At 46.6% G+C, this 22,724-nt stretch overlaps 1 long non-coding RNA gene across 2 annotated transcripts; it reads right to left on the bottom strand.

The window, feature by feature from the left end:
* Window positions 1-6,407: 6,407 nt before the first annotated feature.
* LOC147361172 (uncharacterized) lies at window positions 6,408-21,328 on the bottom strand. Of its 2 annotated transcripts, XR_015139860.1 has the most exons (4): window positions 21,104-21,328; window positions 11,402-11,555; window positions 8,384-8,519; window positions 6,408-8,118 (listed from the first exon to the last, which is right to left on the bottom strand). It is a non-coding gene; the product is annotated as an uncharacterized LOC147361172 (long non-coding RNA). The 2 variants fall into 2 exon arrangements; XR_015139859.1 differs by lacking the exons at window positions 6,408-8,118; window positions 8,384-8,519 and adding an exon at window positions 10,352-10,562.
* Window positions 21,329-22,724: the final 1,396 nt, after the last annotated feature.

The raw sequence follows: 22,724 nt of genomic DNA, 5'->3' as shown, positions 1-22,724 counted from the left end.
ATGGGATTGGTGGCTGGTGGTTTAGTCTCTCAGTTGCGCCCGACCCTTGTGATCCCATGGACTGTAGCCCACCAGGCTCCTCTGTCCATGGGATTCTCCAGCCAAGGGTACTGGAGTGGGTTGCCATTTCCTTCTCCAGGGGATCTTCCCGGGCCAGGGATCGAACCTGAGTCTCTTGCATTGAAGACAGATTTTTTACCAGAGCCACCAGGGAAGCCCTTTGTGACGGGATTAGTGAGACATGAGATGATTTTTCTGTTCTCCACCCTGTGAGCACTAGAAGGAACACCTTCTAAAATCAAGAACTGGGCTCTCATCAGACACCGAGTCAGCTGGCACCTTGATCTTGGATTTCCCAGCCTCCAAAATTGGGAGAAATAAATGTCAGTTGTCTAAGCCACATTGTCTATGGCATTCTTTCTTTTTTTTTTTTTTAAGATGTATTTGTTTATTTTTGGCTGTGCATGTTCTTCATTGCTGCGAGCAGGCTTTCTCTAGCTGTGGCAAGCGGGGTCTCCCTTCACTGTGGTGTGCGGGCTTCTCACCGTGGTGGTTTCTCTTGTTGCGGAGCACAGGGTCTGGGGCGTGTGGGCTTCAGTAGCTGCAGCTTGGGAGCTCTAGAGCACAGGCTCAGTAGTTTCGGTGCATGGGCTTCGTTGCTCTGAGGCATGTGGGATCTTCCCAGCTCGGGGATCGGACCGTGTCACCTGCATTGGCAGGTGGATCTTCAACCACTAGGGAAGCCCCTATGGTGTTCTTGATAGAGCAACCTGAGCTGACTGAGACGCTGACTCATTTAAGATGCGAATTCCTTTTCTTTCCTTCAAGCTGCCCTGAATGTATACAAACAATGTTATTACTAAATCCACAGGACTCTTGGAACCATTCATGCTCGATCCAACTAAAGTAAACAGCAAATAAAATAACACAGCTAAGCAAACACTTAGAATTGTGACTTTAAATATTTATTCTGTTCAGTTTGAAATAACAAGTAGGGCACGAGCTAGTTCACCTTCAAGAAGCATTTTCCTTCCACAAAAAATTTGTAAAATTATAACATCTAAAAACAAACAACACCCTGGTGTATTTGTTTTGAGGGGAAATGACTAGAGAGAATAAAACTTGTTGATTCTAACCACACTGTTTGTAAGAATTTCTGAATTCCATAGAAATATATGTAAATCGAGCAAGTGACTTGACGCTGGAAGAATCATGTGGAAACAGGGCAACCTGCTATATGGAACAGCCAATGTATATCAGCCATCTCTGACCTTTTATAAAACAGTCAAATTCATAGAGAAGTGCCTTAAGCGTCAGTCCCTTACCTTCTAGGGGTGTGGGCATCCCAACCCTTTTATCGCCTTCTTGGGTCATTCGCCTGCCCAAATTGCCCATCACCTTGCTCAGTACTTCTAACACTGGCTCAGGGCATTTGTCGATTGTGGTTCTGGCATTGCTACCTCCAGTTCCTGAGGTCCTGCCAGATCTTGCTTAGATGTTAGATTCTGAATCAGAACCAGAGCAGACCTACCGAAGGAGTGAGACATCACTGGGAGGCTGTGTTAAACAGAAAACCAGCCAACTCCTTATCTCAAGCGCATGAAATCAACCTCTCCCGGCTTTGGCTCCGGCTTCGTCTCTAATGAAGGGACTGAACAAGGTAACATGCTCAGATCCCATAATCTTTATCTTCTGACGGCTTGGAAATCCTGCCAGAGAACTCTGCAGAGGCCCAGTTGTGAAGGGAGGAAGGAGGTGGGGAAAACATTCCAAAGATGGAGTGTATTCAGCCGCAAGGAAGAAGTGCATATTCAGAGGCTCCCACAGGAAATATCTCTTCTGTAATGTTAAGCAGCTGGGGACAGCTTATGACCTGAAGTCATCTTCATACTCCGTTCAGTTTCAGTCAGTTTTGACTGGTGCCCTGTAGATTCGGGGGTTACTGAGACCCCATGGTGGATGATGCTGGGTGAACCTGCAGACTCCTCTCTCCCTGCACCCCGACTGGGTCTGTCTCCAGCCCCGCATCCTTCACTTGTGGCCCCAGGTATCGATGCACCGGGAAATCACAGAGTTCTGCCATAGGTCCCTTCAACCAGCCGGTTCCTGCTGGCCTTTAGCAAAACTTAATCTGTTTTCCTTGAAGCGCATCGGCCTCCATGGCTCCTGTGTTCTGCTTCAGCTTTCTAGACTTCCTCACTCCACAGTTCTCCACAGAAATTTGCCCCCTTTTATGCCAAGGAAACTGTAGCAGGCGCTCCCTCCGTTATTGCTGTGTCTCATCACATCTCCATCTCCCCGTGTAATGGTCCGCCTTCTTCTGGGCTCCATTCTTCTCGCTCCCTCCGCGCACTTGTCTCAGTGACTCCTTGTCTTTCTAGAATCTCTAGACTCTTACTCCCAGAGGCTCTTCCCTCTTGGGCACCCTTCCAGAAGTCTCCTCCAGTGATTGTCGCTGGCCGGGCTCCGCGGGGCTTCCTGCTGGTCTCTTATTTCACTGTCAAGCTTGTGCTAGAGGTCAGTGTTTGAATCCTCTTTTATTAAGATTTTTTTTTAATTTGTTACAATATTACTTCTGTTTTGTGTTTTGGTTTTTTGGCCACGAGGCATTGTGGGATCTTAGCCCTCCGACCAGGGATCCAACCTGCACCCCTGTGTTGGAAGACGAGGTCTTAACCATTGGACCACTGGGAAGTCCTGAACCCTCGTTTTTACACCTCCTGGAGTTCCCTTTCACTTTTCACTTTCATGCATCGGAGAAGGAAATGGCAACCCACTCCAGTGTTCTTGCCTGGAGAATCCCAGGGACGGGGGAGCCTGGTGGGCTGCCATCTCTGGGGTCGCACAGATTTGGACACGACTGAAGCGACTTAGCAGCAGCAGCAGTCTGTTGCTTGTCATCAAATTTAGCTTCTGTCTTCACCACATTCATTAAACCTTGTCTTACATGTCACGTTACTGCTTCTGATGTCCAGTTCCTGTGATGGGTATCTCCAGACTCTACCATGTGACCATGTCGACCTCTTCCTCTTTTTTAAAATGTTAGATCCCATTGTTCCTCTTAGCTGATTAGAATTTCTTCCTAGTCTCCTTTGCTACTTGTCTTTCCTCCTACCAACCTGTGGATGTTCCCCAAGGTCATACTGGTCCTTTTTAATTTTTTTTTCTGTTTTTTGGCCAAGCCATGTGGCTTTCTCTGACCAGCAATCAGACCCTGTGCAGTGGCCCTGCAGTGGACGTGCAGAGTCCTAACCCCAGGACCACCAGGCAAGTCCCCATACTGGTCCTTTATAGTCCCCACTCCCCCTTCACAGTCTCACTTCTTGGTCTCAGCATCTGACCTGACGTGGAAATTGAGAACACTTCCCTTCTGTTATTCTGGCATCAGCTCAAATTCAGGAGTAAAAACAAACTTTCCATGTTCAAAGTGGTTGGTGGTTTAGTCACTAAGTCTTATCTGACTCTTTTCAACATGATGGACTGTAGCTCACCAGGCTCCTCCGTCCATGGGATTTCCCAGGCAAGAATACTTGAGTGGGTTGCCATTTCCTCCTCCAAGGGAGCTTCCCAACCCAGAGATTGAACCCACATCTGCATTGCAGGCAGATTCTTTACCAACTGGGCCATCAAGGAAGCCATATTCAAAGTGTCTGTATATATATTAGAGAGATTTGAGATTTGGAAGGACGGGAAGAAGTTCTGGCACAATATTTTTAAATTTTGATTGTTGCAAATAAAGGTGGAAAGGTCTATGTGTGTTCATGTGTGTGTGTGTGTGTGTGTGTCTTTGGTACATTTCCTAGACCAATTCAACATTTATTTTTATTGACACAGAGTTCTTCCTGAAAATTCTCTGTTAACCATATTATTTTTTCAAAACAACAGCTGTGTTTGTGTAAGAGAAGACTCCATGTCCTGATTGCTCACTGGGAATGTCTACATATAAAAAGATGAAAATCGCAGGTCCTAAGTTTATCAGTGCATCAATTAAGTCACTTCATTGTAGTATAAGTACAAAATGCATCCTAAATGTGTATGATTTTTTGAGATGAATACACTTTGTTTGAAATGTATGGGGTGATGTAGAAAATACAGCATTGCAGATAACTTGAGTGTGAATAAATGTCTGTATGGTAGACACACACTGCTCCATCTGGGACATTTCCTGCCCAAAGTCTTCTCAGGCGCTAGGATCCTTCCTCCTGAAGATAACATAACCCATCTACCTGTTATGGAATGTTATAAAGGAAACAAACTTTCCAGGGGAAAGCAGAAACAGTATGTCTGAAGGCTCAGCTCCAACCTAAAGTGTATTTGCTTTTGGAAAAGGCTGGATTCTAGGAATATTCTATAAACTAAATGTTCTCCTAAGTTGGAAGTAACTATTTATCCTTTTGCTCTCTTCATTGGCCTGGCCTAGAAAATTTAATAAGACTTTAAGACCTTGTGGTGAAAATATAGGATAAAATTGTGTATATTATTGAAAGACAATAACACTTTAAATTGTTCCTGAAAATTTCCCAGAAGAGAAAATGCTTCAAAGCAAGTACATTCACTTATTCATTCGTTGGACTCATGGAAGTGGGCGCTAACCATATGGAGGGGACAGAGGACCCTCCCTAGCCTGCCCTAGAGATAACTTTGTATGTAATTAGTTACAAACACAGGCAGCAGTCTGCCCTTAAAAGATTCAGGGAAAAAATGCGGGTGGGAAGGGGTTTTAAAAAGAAGACACCTGGGTAGAAGAGGTGCTGGCATTCGATCTGGGTTGTACAGAACAGGTGAGGAAAGAAGGGGGAAACGTCTAGGAGTATTTTATACAATAACATTCATAATAAAAACATTATAAAGGCAAGGAAATAAATTGTGTAAAGGAACTAAAATTTCAGGGAGATGGCCTGACCAGCCCTCATCACAGTGCTAATATCTGGGCTTAGTCTGGATGCAGGAACTCTGCTCTTCTCATGATCCTGAGATGCTCTGGACCAATCGGGAGCAGCTTCCACAGACCGCCGGGATGCTGGACCACGGGAGCAGGATCCCACCTGTGTGTATCGGCTGAGCATCACAGGGCAAGAAGTAAGGCTGGGGAAGGGGGGCTCTTCTACATGTCTCTGAATGCACTGGTTTCAAGATTGCTTTTTCTCTCTAAAAGCCAGGGTCCCTTTCATGGAAAGGGCTTTTCACGGCTTTTGCCGCCGGTCTGGGCTTGAAGTGGGCTGGGAATTATATGGGCTGGAGATACAGGGTTGCTCCAAGTTCATCTTTCTCTCTGTTCTTTAGAAACGACATCTTAGAAAATATCTCGCAGTCAAGTAGCTCCCTGAAACAAATTGCCCTCTGTGGGAAGGTCATAGACACACATCTGGGGAGTTGGGGCGAGGAGAGCCCTCTGGAGAGGGGGTCCCACCCCACCCCCCAGCCACTTAAATTGACAGAAATGGAGACAGGACTCATGTATACATCTGGTGGCTGTTAAATGTCACTCGTCTTCCTTGGGAGAGGCGCAGACAATGCAGCCCTTGACGTGATTAATGAGCCTCTGGCCGCACCTGGTGGACAGAGACTCAGGCTGAGGCGGTGGAAGCACCGGAAACCTCCCTTTTCTCTGTCAGACACTCAGCGGCATGCCCACAGAGGCGATAAGCAAGGCTGACACGCAGAGAGGAAGAAACCAAAGAGCCGACACAGACTCAGATCAGAGTCTGTGGCTGGAGAAGCGGACTGTGGGAGGTGCTCTGCTGGGAGTACTCCCCCGGCCCGGAGGTCAAAGACCTGGGAAGGAAGTCTCCCAGGTCCCTGCCCAACCTCACGTGCACATCCTTCATTGGGCGGATCACGTGGGCCATGCACAATTGGATGAGGCTCTCCGCAGGTCCTGCTGGCAAGCGCTGGCTTCTCTTTCCACCTCGCCCCCTCTTGCTTCTCTGCCCGTTGCCTGGGTTACTCCCCCCCACCCCCACCACACGGCCTGAGACCCATGAGGGCATTTAGGTCCTATCGCCACTGCCTGATCCGCTTGCCCGTGCCCATCGTCACCCATAGCTGTTTCTGCTACGGGCACCTCTGTCCTAGAGTCCGGAGGACGAGTGGGGAAAGGCTGGAGAAGTGTGGCTGCAACTTGCCACTCATTAGAGAACCAAAAGCCTCTTGACAGGTCACAACAGCTAGATTTTTCTTTCATTTTACTTTTATGAATTTAAGAAAATGGCAACCCACTCCAGTGTTCTTGCCTGGAGAATCCCAGGGATGGGGGAGCCTGGTGGGCTGCCGTCTATGGGGTCGCACAGAGTTGGACACGAGTAATGCGACTTAGCAGCAGCAGCAGCAGCATTCACAGAAATTCGAAGTTGCATGTACAGGATGTTACCGCTTTCTAATAACAATAAAGATACTAAGAAACAATAGATAATTAGTAACAATATATTGTTACTAATAACAATAGATAATTAGTAACAATAGATAATACATAGTACAATAGATTATTAGTAACAATATCTATTGTTACTAATAACAATAGATACTAAGAACTGGCCATCTTTTCTTTAGATACTACTAAAGAACCATCATGGACGGAGGAGCCTGGTAGGCTGCAGTCCATGGGGTCGAGAAGAGTCGGACACGACTGAGCGACTTCACTTTCACTTTTCACTTTCATGCATTGGAGAAGGAAATGGCAACCCACTCCAGTGTTCTTGCCTGGAGAATCCCACGGACGGGGGAGCCTGGTGGGCTGCCATCTATGGGGTTGCGCAGAGTCGGACACGACTGAAGCAACTTAGCAGTAGCAGCAGCAGCAAAGGACCATCAGAGGACTTTCAGTGGCTTGAGACTTTGCTTTTCAGTGCAGAGGGTACGGGTTCAATCCCTGGTCGGGAAGCTAAGATCCCACATGCCTCGAGGTCAAAAACCAAAACATAAAACAAGCAATACTGTAAGAAATTCAATACAGACTTTTAAAATGGTCCACATTGGGGGAAAAAAAAAGACCTAAAAAAAGAAAACAGCCACCAAGGGCATATTAATTAATACCTCAGTTTACAGCTGTTATTAATGAAACAAGTGATGTATTATGTCATGTATATTCACATAGAAAGCTGTCTAACATACATGCAATTAAAAACTAAGTGGATCAATAGCCTGTACAGAATAAGCCTACAGATCACAACACCTTCATGTTTAACATCTTTGGAGTCAAGGGCACTTCTGAGCACGTGATCAAATAGGAAAAATAAAATATGAAATCTGTTTCCCTCCCCCTCTCCAAAAAAAAAGAAGCTCACTTCTAGGTTAATGTTTTACTAAAGCTCTTCAAAGCAGAAGGCCGCTTGCAGTCACGTGCAAGTGTCAAACTCCAGTCAAGCCTGAGTGCCTGGTGCTCTGATTTCACCCTGATTCATCCAGGACGGGTCCTTAAATGACCCTCCCTACCCTGGTCTGCTCCCAACTGCCGGTCCCTTTGAGGGAGCAGTGCTTAATTCTAGAGAAAAAAAAGTATCAAATATAACTACTGATGCTCAAAGGAGACAATATAAGTTTTGAATCACAAAATCCAATTTTTATATTATGAAAAGTCTTTCATTTTTCTGGTTAACAGCAGTTACTGTTTATTAGTCGGAGTTAATATTGAGCCAAGATGCGCCAGTATGACAAACCCCTGCTGTGGGCGGGGGGGGGGGGGGGTGGGCATTGAAGAGACTGATAAATAATGGATATTAAGGATTTTGAATGTCAAATTGTACTTACAGACCCTTTTGTTGTATTCTCTTTTATCTACAATGTTAAGTTGTTGTTCAGTCGCTAAGTCATCTCCGACTCTGCCACCCCATGAACTGCAGCACGCCAAGCTTCCCTGTCCTTCACTACCTCCCAGAGCTTGCTCAAACTCATGTCCACTGACTCACTGATGCCATCCAACCATCTCATCCTCTGTTGCCCCCTTCTCCTCCTGCCTTCAATCCTTCCCAGCATCAGGGCCTTTTCCAATGAGTTGGATCTTCGCATCAGGTGGCCCAACTATTGGAGCTTCAGCTTCAGCATCAGTCCTTCCAGTGAATATTCAGGGTTGATTTCCTTTAGGACGGACTGGTTTGATCTCCTTGCTAATGTCATAACTGGCTAAAAATAAATTGAATAAATAAAAATATCAAAGAAAAAAAACAAAAACAAACAAAGAAAAATACTTAGAATTGTGTTTTCCCACCAGCTCTGCAACTCCTTTCCTCCGTGGGACTTTCACATTTAGACTAAAGGTTCCCAAGCCCTCTCTGCAAGGTCAAGAGAGGGGAGCCTGTTCTTTCTTGCTTCTGGGGTCACGGTGGAAGCTGAGACCCGCCGACCCGCCCTTGGCCACAGAGTCTGGGAGGCCCGGCGGCGTTCTCACCCCCGGCAGGAGCCAGGCTGGGCTCCCCTGCCCGACGGCTCGGGTTTCCGCTGAACTGACTGCAGAAAGGCGAGAAGAGCCGCGAGCAGGTCCCGCAGAGCCGGGGTCCCCGCGCGGGAGGTCCCGGGGGCCGCTGCTGTGGAAAGAATGAGGCTTATTATGCGCGGAGACGAGGGGGCGGCGAGGTGTCCAGCGGAGCAAACGGTTGAAACCCAAGTCGCACGGATGCTGGCAGCGCGGCGCCTGCTGTGAGACAGTCAGATGAACCCTGATAAACCCCGGGCACTTTCCCCACCCCCGCCTGCTCCCCGCCTGGCCCGGAAACTTTAGCATCACAGGGAGAGCAGACAGCCGGAGGGATGGGCGAGGCAGGCTGCTGGGGGTCCAGGGAGGGGCTTTCTGCACTTCCAGAGGGGCAGCGAGAGGCTGACTGTGCTCAGGTCAGGCTGCTCAGCGCTGGTCTGGTGACAAATGGGGTCTGCGGGGCTGGTGGGGGTGTGGGGAGAGCGCATGGCCAGGAGGGACCCTGCTGGAGGGGGAGCAGAAGGGCCGGAGTCCAGAAGGGCTGCGCTGGAACCACAGTAGGTGACCAGAGGCTGGAAGGGAGGCCAGTGAGAAGCCCGCCTAAGAAACACCCCAGGGTTCTTTTTCTAGGCCTGGAGATGGGGCGCCGCCCTGCTGGGTAAAAGCAGTACTTGTGTGCTTGATCCCCAAGTCTTCAGTATCCATGCACAACAAGGTGACTGTACCTAATACCACTGAATTATACATTTAAAAATGGGCAAATGTAGAAGAACTACCAAGTTATCCAGAAATCCCACTTCTGGGTTTGTAGTGGTGAATAGATAAATAAAATGTGGTACTCACACACACACACACACACACACAGGATTACTCTTCTGCCCTGAACAAGAAGGAAATCTTGTATTTGCAACAACATGGTCAAACCTGGAGAGCTAAGTGAAATGAGCCAGGCAAAGAAAGACAAATACTGCATGGTATTATTTACATGTGGAATCGAAAAAAAAGTTTTCATAGAAACAGAAAGTAGAAAAGTGGTTGCCAGGGACAGAGGTAGCTGGGGGCCGGAGGCAGGAAATTGGGAAAGTTTGGTAAAGGTACAAATTTTCAGCTATAAGATGAATAAAGTCTGAGGATCTAATGTGTAAAATGGTGACTATAGTTGATAACATTGTATCATATAATTGAAATTTGCTGAAAAGTAAAATTTGTGCTAAAAAGTGATCAAAACAGAGACCTGAAGAGATATTAGTACTCTAAAGCATTATTTACAATAAACCAGAGATGGCAGCCACCAGAGTGTTCATTGATGGATGAATGGATGAGTGGCCCGCCCATTTCCTAGAATAAGATTCAGCCTTTGAAAAGGACATCCTGATACTGGCTGCAACAGGGATGAACCTTGAGGACCCTGCTGCTGCTGCTGCTAAGTCGCTTCAGTCGTGTCCGACTCTGTGCGACCCATAGACGGCAGCCCTCCAGGCTCCCCCGTCCCTGGGACTCTCCAGGCAAGAACACTGGAGTGGGTTGCCATTTCCTTCTCCAGTGCATGAAAGTGAAAAGTGAAAGGGAAGTCGCTCAGTCGTATCTGACTCTTAGCGACCCCATGGACTGCAGCCTACCCAGCTCCTCGGTCCATGGCATTTTCCAGGCAAGAGTACTGGAGTGGGTTGCCATTGAGGACCTTAGGCCGAGTGAAATAAAACAGCCACGAGAAGACAAATACTGTAGAGTCCACTTATATGACGTATGGAAAATAAAATCATAGGAAGAGAAAGTAGCTTGGTGATTACCGGGGTCTGGGAAAGGGGAAGAGGGGCGGGGACTGCTGTTTAATGCGTCCAGAGTGTCCTAGTGTGTACAGAAAGCCCTGGAGATAGGCATCACAACACTGACCTGTATTCAACGGCGCGGAACTGCACACTTAAAGGTGACTAATGTGGCCAATTTCATGTCATGTGTTTTTTTAATAGGCTAGACTTAGAGCAATTTTAGGTTCACAGCCAAGTGGAGAGAAGGTTCAGGGTTTCCCCACAGACTTGCTGCCCCCTATACCATCGCCTCCCCCACCAATCAGCGCCCCCACCAGAGCGGGACACTTGTTACAACTGATGACCCCTCACCAAATATCGTCACCCAAAGTGCTGCGTCGTTTTTGCTGCAATTAAAAAAAAAATAGTGAGCACAACATTGATAGAAAAACCTGACAAATTGCCCAATGAGAGAATTGTAGACAAAACATTTGTGGACATGGATGTAAAACTTTTCAATAATGTTGGCTAAGAGACTCTAACTACGTTAAAAGAATAACATACAAACCAAATGGTAAATGTTACGTTCTCTGTACTTTACCACAATTAAAAAAAAACCAGCCTTGAGTGGTTTACTTTCCAACCTGAAGAACAAAACCCTGTGGGGCTCCAAAGAGGGGAGGCCGGCTGGGCATCAAGGCCAGGCCACGACTGTGGGACGTCCCAGACGGGCGCCAGGATGCGCTGGATCCTGGTTAGCGGCACAGCCGGCTGGGGACGGGGTGAGGCCCGGGGGCTCACAGGCTCCTAGATGTCTGTGACTCAGGGTTTAGCTCAGCCAATCACTGGCAAATATCTGCAGGTGAAAAGGTAGCCCATGTCCCTCAGGACAGGAGCCTTCGGCACCAACAAGAGGGTTGGGTACCAACGAAAAGATTCTTGAAAAGAAGGAAGTGAAGAGAAAAAGCACAAATGGAATTCAGAGCCTAAAATATGTTAGTTTTAATTATAAAAAGAAACACCTAGCTTCTCTGTAGGGTGGGATGTGGTCAACTGATTCCTCTCTCTTCCCTCCTTTTTCCTTCCCTCTTCCTCCTTCTTCTACCTCTTCTTCTCCTCCTCCTGCTATTCACCACATGCATCCTTTATATCTGCTCCCATGTTTCATGTCACAAAAGTGTTTATACATAAGCCATACAGCACATATATAAATTAAATATATACACACATATATTTAATTTCCTACCTGAAGACATGCTCAGGTTGACACACTCCAGGGAGCATGTGACTGATCGCAGGATGGACTGTGTTGACGCAAGGCAGGCGCTGTGTCCATCACCTCCTTTTCCCATCTACACACCCAGGACACTTACTGGCCTCTCTCACGGCAAAGGTAAACCCTGAAGACAGAAACCTTTTTAAAATGACCAGAATTTATTGTAATTCAAAGTAATCAAAATGGACCACTGTTCATACCATTGCTTCAACAATTTTACATCATTTTTTTTTTTCAAAGAAGGAGGAAGTTACTAGGTTGAGGTGGGTTTGTGAGATAAGTAGTAGAACACTCCAAAATTACTTCTAAAATTATTGCAAGGGACATCCCTGGTTGTCCAGTGGCTAAGACTCCGAGCTTCCAGTCCAGAGGGCATGAGTTAGATTCCTAGTCAGGGAACTAAGATCCTACATGCTGCATGATATGGCCCATAAACAAAATAAAATAAATGCAAATATATTCAGCTTTCTAGTCTTTTATTAAAGTTGCCAACTGTTGAGAAGGACTTTGCTTCACTTGTGGGTAGCTGGCAATAGATAATGCATGTAAAAGTGCTTTGTTCTTTGGGAGACATTGCATTAACTTCCTCACTGGAAGAGCATCGAAAGGAACATTCCATGATACAAGTTCTCCAAGAGGAGGAATGGGATGGGGGAGAGATTTGAGAGGACATAGTGCAAAATGCCCCTCTGTGTTCCCATTGGCCTTTGGGCTGGAAGTCCTCCATTTTCAATTACAAACAAAGCACAACTGTTATCTGATTGCAAAATAATACACATTCACTGTTAAAAAAAGAAAAGAAGAGAGAATACCTTGGAAAATAAGACCACAAAGGATCCATTTCTTTTTGATTTTTAAAATCTTTTTGGGGTCCTTTAAGGGGAAAATACTTTCAAAAGAGATTTTTTTCCCAGGAGTTTATCTAGAAGGAATAAAACACCTCTTCTGACACTTTAGGTAAGCCATGCCAGTAAACAACAGGAAAGTGTATTATCTGAAGTAAGATTCAGGCTCTTTAGCCAAAATTGAGAAAAAGGATTGGGTCTCCATAGTCCTGTATTATTGGATTTTTTTGGTTGTGACAAAGTGTGGGAGGGATCCTGTCCCTCTTCTATGAATGTCTCTCTGACCCTCAAGAAAGACGAGGTGACAAATTGAGAAGAGCAATCAGTGCACACCAAAAGACCTCTGGGCTGTAACTGACCACGTGGCCTCAGGAAGATCCACAAAGATCCTCTAAAGTTTCCTCCTGGGTAAAATGGAGATCTTAGTGACTGCCTCCCAGTGGTTGAGAAGAGTCAAGGAGCTGATGCACAGAGAGAATCTGGGGCTGTAGGCGGCATATACTAAATATTCAAAAAAGATAGTTACATATCCAATAGATAGCCAAGAAACTGGATTTTTCTACAAAGCAACCCCCCTTGAAATTATGATGCTGAAGCTCCGATATTTTGGCCACCTGATGCAAAGCACCAACTCATCGGAAAAGACCCAGATGCTGGGAAAGACTGAGGGCGGGAGGACAAGGGGACGACAGAGGATGAAATGGTTAGAATATCATCACTGACTCAATAAACATGAATTTGAGCAAACTCTGGGAGATGATGAAGGACATGGGAGCCTGGCATGCTGCAGTTCATGGGGTTGCAAAATGTCAGACACGACTTAGTGACTGAACAATGACAACAAAGTTAGAATACTGGTTCTGACACTAGTTTTTATAAATAAGACAAGAAAGACTTGGGTTTACCCAAGAAGTGGCCTTAGGACAGTTAGGACTTCTCTGTAGCTCAAATGGTAAAAAATCTGCCTGTGATTCAGGAGACCAGGGTTCAATCCCTAGGTCGGGAAGATCCTCTGGAGAAGGGAATGGCAATCCACTCCAGTGTTCTTGACTGGAGAATCCCATGGACAGAGGAGCCTGGCAGGCTACAGTTCATGGGGTCGCAAAGAGTTGGACATGACTGAGGGACTAGCACACACACAGGGAGTGGCCAGCTGTCTCCTAAGTGATCTTTTTTTTCCTGTTTACTTGGCTTCTGATGCCATGAGCCTGCCTGGTTGCCATGAGACTCTTGGGCTTTGCAGGGTATGTGGGAAATCTCATCATGTTTCTATCTTTCTGCTCTGCTGGGAGTAAAAAGTGTGCAATGCCCTGGACTATATGCCAGAGAGTTAGAAGGCGCCTCTCCAAGGATGAGAGTGAATACTGCACTCCTGCCCTGAATTCTAGGGCAGACACTTTATCCCCACACATTGTTCAAAAGGCGACTCCTGCCAGCCGGAGAAAACAAGAGTGCGGTTAACAGGACTGAGCTGACCCTTTGTCTGCTAATCGGCGGCTGAAACCAATCCCCTCTGACGCTGTAACTGACAAGAGTGGAATGGATAGGACCCCTGCTACCTGCGCTGAACTTGCCACTGACCTCACCCTTTCTATCATATAAGCAACGACACTGAACATCTGTCTCGGTTTTGTTCTTATGGTGCTGGTGATTTAGTCGCTGAGTTGTGTCCAATTCTTTTGAGACCCCATGGACTGTAGCCTGCCAGGCTCCTCTGTCCATGAGATTTCCCAGGTAAGAATATTGGAGTGGGATTCTTTACCCCTGAGCCACCAGGGAAGTCCCTGTTCTTATAGTTGTAATGCCTCCACAAAACCCCTGCTTATTTCTCATATGCAGCCCTGAGACTTCCTGATTTTGTTGTATGGTGTCTTTGACAGCTCTGGCCATCATTACAAACTACAGTAGACTAAGGGGCTTAACCAGCAGGCACTTATTTCTCACAGTTCTGGAGGCTGGGGCTCCCAGATCTAGATGCTGGCCAATTTGGACCCTAGTGAACACCCACTTCCTGGCTTGCAGACTGCAACCTCGTTGCTATGTCTTCATATGAAGGACAGAGAGTGAGAGAGACCTCTCTGGTGTCACCCTTTTTAGGGCGTTAATCCAATTAAATCAAGGCTCCAGCCTCATGACATGAAATCCTTTTTTACTTCAGAGGCTGGAGGTGAGGGCTTCAGCACTGGAAATCTGTGCAGACACAATTGAGTCTATTGCATGTTGTTATAACTTAGTGTCTACATTCCTAGATCCATGCCATTAATGAAAAGGTAATCAGACAACATTCTAGGCAACTAACCATGGGAAGAAAGTCTTCAGGAAAGAATGAGGAAGCTTGGGTTCCTGTCTTGTCCACAAAAACTAGAAAACCTTTAGGCAGGTCTTAGACACAGGTTCCACTAGATTTCCTTAACCTTGGATGGATACCACTAGTGCAGCAATTAATGTTTTAAGAGTTCTACAAGCTGACAACACTGTTAAGGTTTGACCCTGTTTGTTAAGAGGGATGCGTACATGCTCAGTCATATCTGACTCTTTACAACCCCATGGACTGTAGCCTGCCAGTCTCCTTTGTCCATGGAATTTCCCAAGTAAGAATATTGGAGTGGGTTGCCATTTCCTTCTCCAGGGATCTTCCCACCCCAGGGATCAAACCCTCATCTTCTTCGTTTCTTGCACTGGACTCTAGTACTGAGTCACCTGGGGGAGTACCTTATGAAGTGGTCAGAACTCTAAGCAAGCCTTGGTCAAGAGCCAGGAAATGAGCATCAAGGTGACCTGGCTTTTCCCGCAGAGCTGTGAACTTAGTTTGGGCAGCTCCTGAACACTGGAGACCCACTTGTGTTTCCTCACTATTGGGAAACATGAAGGAAAAATCATTATTAGCATATGGTTGACAATTATATGGGCTTCCCTGGTAGCTCAGATGGTAAAGAGTCAGCCTGGAATGCAGGAGACTCCGGTTTGATTCCTGGGTTGGGAAGATCCCCTGGAGGAGGGCATGGCAACCCACTCCAGTGTCCTTGCCTGGAAAATCCCCATGGACAGAGGAGCCTGGCTACAGGCTACAGTTCATGGGGTCGCAAATAATTGGACATGACTGAGCACATACACACAATAATATATGGCCAAGGGAGGAGGGACACTCTGGGGACAGTTGCTTGAAATCAACTCTCAATTTTTCAAGTGGAGATCACAGAGCTAAGTCATGAATCTGTAAAATCCTCCCAGCCTCAAGGGGACTCTGCTGAGGTTTATTTTCTGCCCAATAAGTGTTTGGCCAAAGCTGTTTTAAGATGCAAGCAGAGGGCCAGGTTCTGTTCCCCTGGAGGACCAGAGAAATGGCTCAGGTGTGAGAGGCAGGTTGGACAACTATCATCAGTTCTTGAACAGCCTAGAGTTGGCCAGACCAAAACCTGACCCTGGCTCCTGACCTCGCCACTCCTGTGAACAGCACCCCCACAGAACTGCCAGGAATGTCCCCCAAATTCTTACCTTGGTCCAGCCCAGGAAGAGTAGAACCAGGCTGGTGGCCACCTGCTCAGACACCACGGTCAGCAAGCCTGGCTCAGAGAGAGTCACCTGAAGGACAGGATGAGCCCAACGGGAGCCACTAATACCCACCCAGGAGACATCCGCAGGAATCACACTGGGCAGGCTGTTCAGCAAAACTTTTGGTGAGTCCTAAGTTCAACTTTTTCTTTTTTAAATTGGAGTACAGTTGCTTTACAATACTGTGTTAGTTCCTGCTGTTCAGTGACATGAATTAGCTATTAATATATGTGCACATATATTCCCTATACATTCCCTCTTTTCTGGGTGTCCTTCCCATGTAGATCACCACGAAGTGTCGAGTAGAGTTCCCTGTGTTATACACTGTGTTCTCATTAGTTATCTATTTTATACATAGTGTCTGTAGTGTCGTACCTTTTTGCCTTTTCATACTGTTCATGGCGTTCGCAAGGCAAGAATACTGAAGTGGTTTGCCATTCCCTTCTCCAGTGGACCACATGTTGTCAAAAGACTGAACGCTGAAGAATTGAGTTTTTGAGTTGTGGTGTTGGAGAAGACTCTTGAGAGTCCCTTGGACTGCAAGGAGATCCAGCCAGTCCATCCTAAAGGAGATCAGTCCTGGGTGTTCATTGGAAGGACTGATGCTGAAGCTGAACCTCCAATACTTTGGCCACCTGATGCAAAGAGCTGACTCATTGGACAAGAACCTGATGCTGGAAAAGATTGCAGGCAGGAGGAGAAGGGGATGACAGAGGATGAGATGGATGGATGGCATCACCGACTCAATGGACGTGAGTTTGGGTGAACTCCAGGAGTTGGTGATGGACAGGGAGGCCTGGTGTGATGCTGTTCATGGGGTCGCAAAGAGTCGGACACGACTGAGCTACTGAACAATAACCAGTATGTGTCATCCCAGTCTCCCAGTTCATCCCACCCCTCCCCTGTTGTTGTCCATTCGTTTGTTCTCTGTATCTCTATTTCTGCTTTGCAAATAGGTTCATCTATACCATTTTTTTAGTTTCCATTCAGTTCAGTTCAGTCGCTCAGTCGTGTCCGACTCTATGCGCTAATATACGAATTTGTTTTTGTCTTCTTGACTTATTTCATTCTGTATGACAGTTTCTAAGTCCATCCACGTCTCTGCAGATGACTGAGCCATCACTGCTTCTGAGCTTTGGAAATTTAATGGCCAGTGCCACCTGGTGTTCAACACCGATATTCCCCCTTCTACAGTCAGCAAACCACAGTGCAGCAGGAACAATACCTTCCCACTGACCCAGAAAGTCAGGAGGCCTAAGCGGCCGTGGCATTGCATTCTATTTTCCCAAATGCTCTGGTTTGGCTGGGATTACTTTCTCTACCCCTCGATGTTAGACTACTCCATCAGGGCGACATGCCAGGGACCTCCTTCTCCCCATTGCTGTTGCTGGTCCCCAGAATCTGAGGCAGGTGGCTTCCTAGTAGCTGCCACAGCTCTGCACGCACCTGTTTTCTGTGGAACTGAATCCCGCATGACACCGGGTTTTGTCCTCATGGCTCCAGAGTACACGGCACGGTGACTTACGGTATGTGGGAGGTGATTAATACACATGGATTGAGTGAAAGAACACAGAGAGACTGTGGGTAAGACTGATGTTAAATCTGATCATTTTTCTTTTCATTACTATTTTCTCCATTAGTGGAAAGAAGCCAGAGCCTGCTTGCTTTTGCTTTTTTTTTGTCTCCTTTCTTCCGCCCTTCCTCCAGTTTCCCTCCGCATCATCTTCCCACCTGATCTGCACATAATCATGAATGCATTCTACCATCGTTTCCCAAACAGACGGACACATGCCGCCATTCTTTTAGGTCTTATACACATAAAGCAATAATGCAGTGTTGAAGGGTGAGAAAGTTACTCCGCATCCGATTCTCTTCCAATCTTTTTGATTCTGACAATGAAAAAGAGAAGGAACTAGATCACATTACGCTGCCATTAACACCTCTCAAATATCCATGTTAACAAAGAAATCACAAGCAACCATCACAAGGAAAACCAACAGCAGGCAATAATATCCTTTTGTAGCTGAAAAAGTTCTATTGCCAAACGCGGAAGACTAATCTGTTTTCAATGTTGATGTTCTTCGCAAATTAAGTCCATAAAGTTTTCTGAGTCAACTTAAGGGAAAACATTAAGTAAATCATTGTAAAGACAGTACCAGTTTATGGCAAGAAAAACAGGACGGTGGTAGATGTTATGGGCATGACTTAGGTTTGGGAACCAGATAACCAGGTATCTCGTCCTTCCTCTTGCTGCCTTTCTGCACATCCTCCTGGTGTGCCTTTCAGGGCTTGCTCAGCCATTTCCGAAAAGGTTAGGATACCAGTGGGAAGGTCTATGCAGAGGTGGGCCTCACTCAGACGAACAAGTTCCCCATCAATACATGATTTCTGCCCAGCATCTTGCATCAGCGAGGCCAGCCTGTGGACCACAGTGAAAAATTCAACCCCTCTTTAGTTTTCCCTGGGGCTCACTCACTTTGCAGCAAGACTCGTGAGCCAGGCTCAGCTTTGTAGAATCTCATTCATCAGAATCACTTTAAGGCTAACAAGCTGGCCCCTCTGCCCGGGCCCCGTGTGGGCAGATCAGATGTCTAGGGGCTGGCGATGCCGGCGAGATCGACAGAGGAACATGTGGTGACTAAAGGTCTCAGGAAAGAACCAGGGGTTTCCATTATCCTTGGCTTTCGGGGTAATGCAATCTGAAAATCAATTCTCATTAAAAACAAGTGATACTAAGACCTCTGACAGGTTACATCTTAAGTGATAATTAAAAGCATATTTCCTGACGCTTAGCTGCGATGAAATGCATCCCCTATTTATGCCACAGAGGGGGTCTCAGGCTAAGACCCTATGGACAGTCACTCGCTGCCCCAGGAAGCCTCACAGTTCCTGGAGTGTCATTCATTATTTTAATCTGATTTTCTTTGCTTCAGTGAAATGGAATCTGGCACTGGAACTTTCTCTCCAGTTTCACCAACAATCCTTAAAAAGCAATTGAGATCGTGCTAAACCAAGGAAGAAAGACTTATTTTGCATAAATGAAGTCTTTAGTGCAATGAGTGGATGGACTTTATGAATTACCAACAGCACTCCTCTAAGCTTTATTCTTGTTGTTGCTCAGTTGCTAAGTCAAGACCGACTCTTTGCAACCCCATGGACGGCAGCACGCCAGGCTTTCCTATCCTTCACCATCGCCCAGAGCTTGCTCAAACTCGTGTCCATTGAGTCAGTGATGCCATCCAACCATCTCATTGTCTGTCGCCCCCTTCTCCTCTTGCCTTCAACTTTTCCTGGCATCAGGGTCTTTTCCAAAGGGCTGGCTCTTCTCATCAGATGGTCAAAGTATTGGAGCTTCAGCTTCAGCATCAGGCCTTCCAGTGAATATTCAGGGCTGATTTCCTTTAAGCTTTATAAACCTTCCTCAATCAATAAAAGGCGACATGGCGACTGAAATGCAAAACTCTTTATTTGTAGGATCTCAGCATCGAAGGCCCTGAAGTGAGCAGTGGGGTGACAGAGGGCTCAGACTTTCAGGAAAGTAGGAGAATACTTACTGCTGATAATAGTTACTGACTTGGCCCTTTGGTATCAAGATATTGAATTTTATCTCAAAAACTATTGTGGAAAATGGGAATGTTCACAATCTTTTTTTTTCTGAATTGGATTTGCAGGTTATCAAAACATATCGTGAAGGCACAGGAATAAGCCACCATGTCAAAAGGACAAAAACATGTCCATCATACATGGTTGCAAATCCAGGGACTTCCTGGCGGTCCCGTGGTTAAGACTTTGCCTTCCGATGCAGGGGGTGTGGGTTTGTTCCCTGGTCAGGGAGCTATAAGATCCCAAACGCCTCACAGCCAAAAAACCAAAACAGAAAACAGAAGCAGTATCGCAACAAATTCATTAAAGACTTTAGAAAAGGATCCAAATTAAAAAAGTATCTTAAACAGAACCACAGTGAGAGACTGTCTCACACCTATTGGGATGGCTATTATCAAAACAACAACCCCCACCACAACAAAAAGCAAGTGTTGGCAGGGGTGTGGAGGATTTGGACGCTCACACACAGTGGGAACGCAATATGGTATCAGATCAGATCAGTTGCTCAGTCGTGTCCGACTCTTTGCGACCCCATGAATCGCAGCACGCCAGGCCTCCCTGTCCATCACCAACTCCCAGAGTTGTGTGGCAATATGGTATAGCCTCTACGAAAAACAGTATGGAGGCCCCTCAAAAACAGCCTGAGAAGGGGGTGCCTGTCCCTGGTGGCTCAGCTGGTAAAGAATCCACCTGCAATGCGGGAGACCTGGGTTTGATCCCTGGGTCGGGAAGATCCCCTGGAGGAGGGCATGGCAACCCACTCAGTATTCTGGCCTGGAGAATCCCATGGACAGAGGAGCCTGGTGCCCTGCAGTCCATGAGGTCACAAAGAGTCGGACAGGACTGAGCGACTAAGCACAGCCCGTGAGAGCAGCGGTGGAAGTGGCCGCAGGGTGACCTGTCTTCACAGACGCCCCTTGGTCTGCTGAGTCACCAGCAGGAAGACCCCTCTCAGCCCAAGGCAATGTTGTTTCTGGTTCTGAGTAAATGCAGTTACTGAGTTTTGTTGCCTGGATACTTGCTACTCTGATAAAACTGGTGATTTAAGTAAGGTCTGAGCCCACATGCAGATTCCAAGCTGCCTCGCCATGCTCCAATTACGACAGGAGGAATCCTCTTTTCAGTGACATAGACAAGCCTCAGATGGCGGTGTTTTGCCATTGCCAAGAAACAGAAAGCTCTCCTTAAACTTGAGTTTGGATTATGTTCCCTTATACCTCCCTGTGTAAAACAGATAGCTAGTGGGACAGCTTGGTGCCCTGTGATGACCTAGAGAAGTGGGATCAGGGTGGGTGGGAGGGAGGCTCAAGCCGGAGGAGATATATGTATACATATAGCTGATTCCTGTGGCTGTACAGCAGGTGTTAACACAACACTGTAAAGCAATTATCCTCCAATTAAATGAATAGAAACAGTAATAAAATTAAAGAACAAATTATGTTCCTGAAATCTTTTTTGTTCTTTGGTAGAAAAGCCTCAGACCTTGAGCTGTGGAAGTTAGCCATTGCCTGCCATCTAGTCATCAGCTCCCTGTCTGCTTCTCATCTTTCGTTTTCTCACCCTGCTCTCTGCAGCTGCCTGGATCTCATGGACATGCAACCCCTGCAGCTGAGACACTCAGCCCTCCCCACAAAGAAAAGGAAAGAAGGGAGAGAGTCAATGCATTCAATACCTTCCGTTCAACCCCATGTCTTTCTCCATGATCGTCTCCTTTCGATCTTGAGCCTGTGCTTCTGTACAAGCCTGGCTTGAGCCGGAGTTAAACTTTCACACACAAAGCTCAGCATAGCAATCCCCAAGGGCCCTTGAGCCCTCTCCAGCCTGACTAGCATCATGCAGGGAAAACCATCCAAATCGGCTTGCCCAGAAAGCAGGAAGACTGTGTTATGGAAACACTGCCTGGTGTCATGGTAACGGAATGGACAGCATCCTCCACGCCTGCCTCCGTGGCCGGCAGGATGTGTGTCTAAGACAGGAGGGCAGAGGACCAGCCATATTCAGAATCAATCTTATTTTAGGGAGGAATTAAGTCTCCATGGCCTTTGGATGATGAACAACTGCAACCCCAAGGGCCGTATCTACAGAGATAATCATGGGCCACAAAGAAATAAGACTTGATTCAGTTCAGCCTGCATCTGAATATAATATACAGTTTTATCCTTACACAAGGGGGAGAATTTATGTCAGACTTTCATCCTGTTCTTTCTATATGGTCTTATTGAGTGCTCACCACCAGCTACCCACGCACACACTATTTGCACGGGGTCGTAGGACACGCCATGTGGGTCTCTCCCAAGAGAGCAACTGTCTCAGCACTCAGGTGTTATCCTCAAAAGTGAACTTCAATATTTGCTTTAAAAAATATAGAGGGAGTGAAATGGTTGTCTAGCCTACTAGCATAAACAGTTTCTCACTGTTTAATCAATCACATAGCTGATAATTGTCAACTAAGGATGCAAAAAAAAAAAAAATGCTATCCATGAATAGATAGTTGGTATAAACTTGCATCATCTGTGAACCTAATGTGCTTCCAGGACAAATTTCCCTGCTGCAAACTGGCATGTGCTTCAGGCAATACAGAGACATTGTGGAATTAGACAAATACTTGTCCTGATTAAACAAGTGATCGGGACAGTGAACCGACCGACACAAAAGCAACGCAGGATATTCCAAGCCAGAAAGAGCTGAATTGTGGACGATCCACTGTTGGGTAAGTAGCGTGATCACTCCATGCTATACAACTCATTCGAGACGCCCCCACCCCCAACTTCTTGCCTCCAGGGTGCCTATCATGGGAGAAACAGACACATCTCACTTCTAACCAGGACACACCCTCCGGGTCCCAAGGAGGGCGGTCCTGCCTGCCCCTCTGCCAAGAATGTTACTGAAGACAGCTGGGACCAGGGTTATTAAGCAAAGAGATGGGAGGAGAACAAACATAAATTCTCTCCCCTTGGGCTTTCAGATTAAGAATGATGCATAGCCTCCCATTGGTAGAAAAAACTAAGCCTCAATAAGTCCTTGGAAATTACTTGTGAAAGTTCATAGGCTTGGCCTCAGGTGGAGCTGGAGGATGTTGCTGGAAGAATTTTAAACTTCTAAGGAGAAGGCTCTTTAGAATGCCGAGGCTCACCGTCACTGACTTCCCCAAGTCCAACCAGCGTGCACGTGACCTGACAGTGACTCGAATCCCACCCACTCCCAGTTTTGGGAGCAACTTGAAGTAGTCATTTCTTCCACCCTCTCGCCATCTGGTCTCCTCCTGCACAAAGGGAGTCAGTGAGGAGTGCTGC

This window comes from Bos grunniens, chromosome 13, assembly GCF_055505025.1.
Source record: "Bos grunniens cultivar Pamir isolate PY7600 chromosome 13, Bosgru_T2T1.0, whole genome shotgun sequence".
Lineage (NCBI taxonomy): Eukaryota > Metazoa > Chordata > Mammalia > Artiodactyla > Bovidae > Bos > Bos grunniens.
The sequence above is the reverse complement of the archived record's forward strand: the minus strand, read 5'-3'. Positions and strand labels throughout refer to the sequence as shown.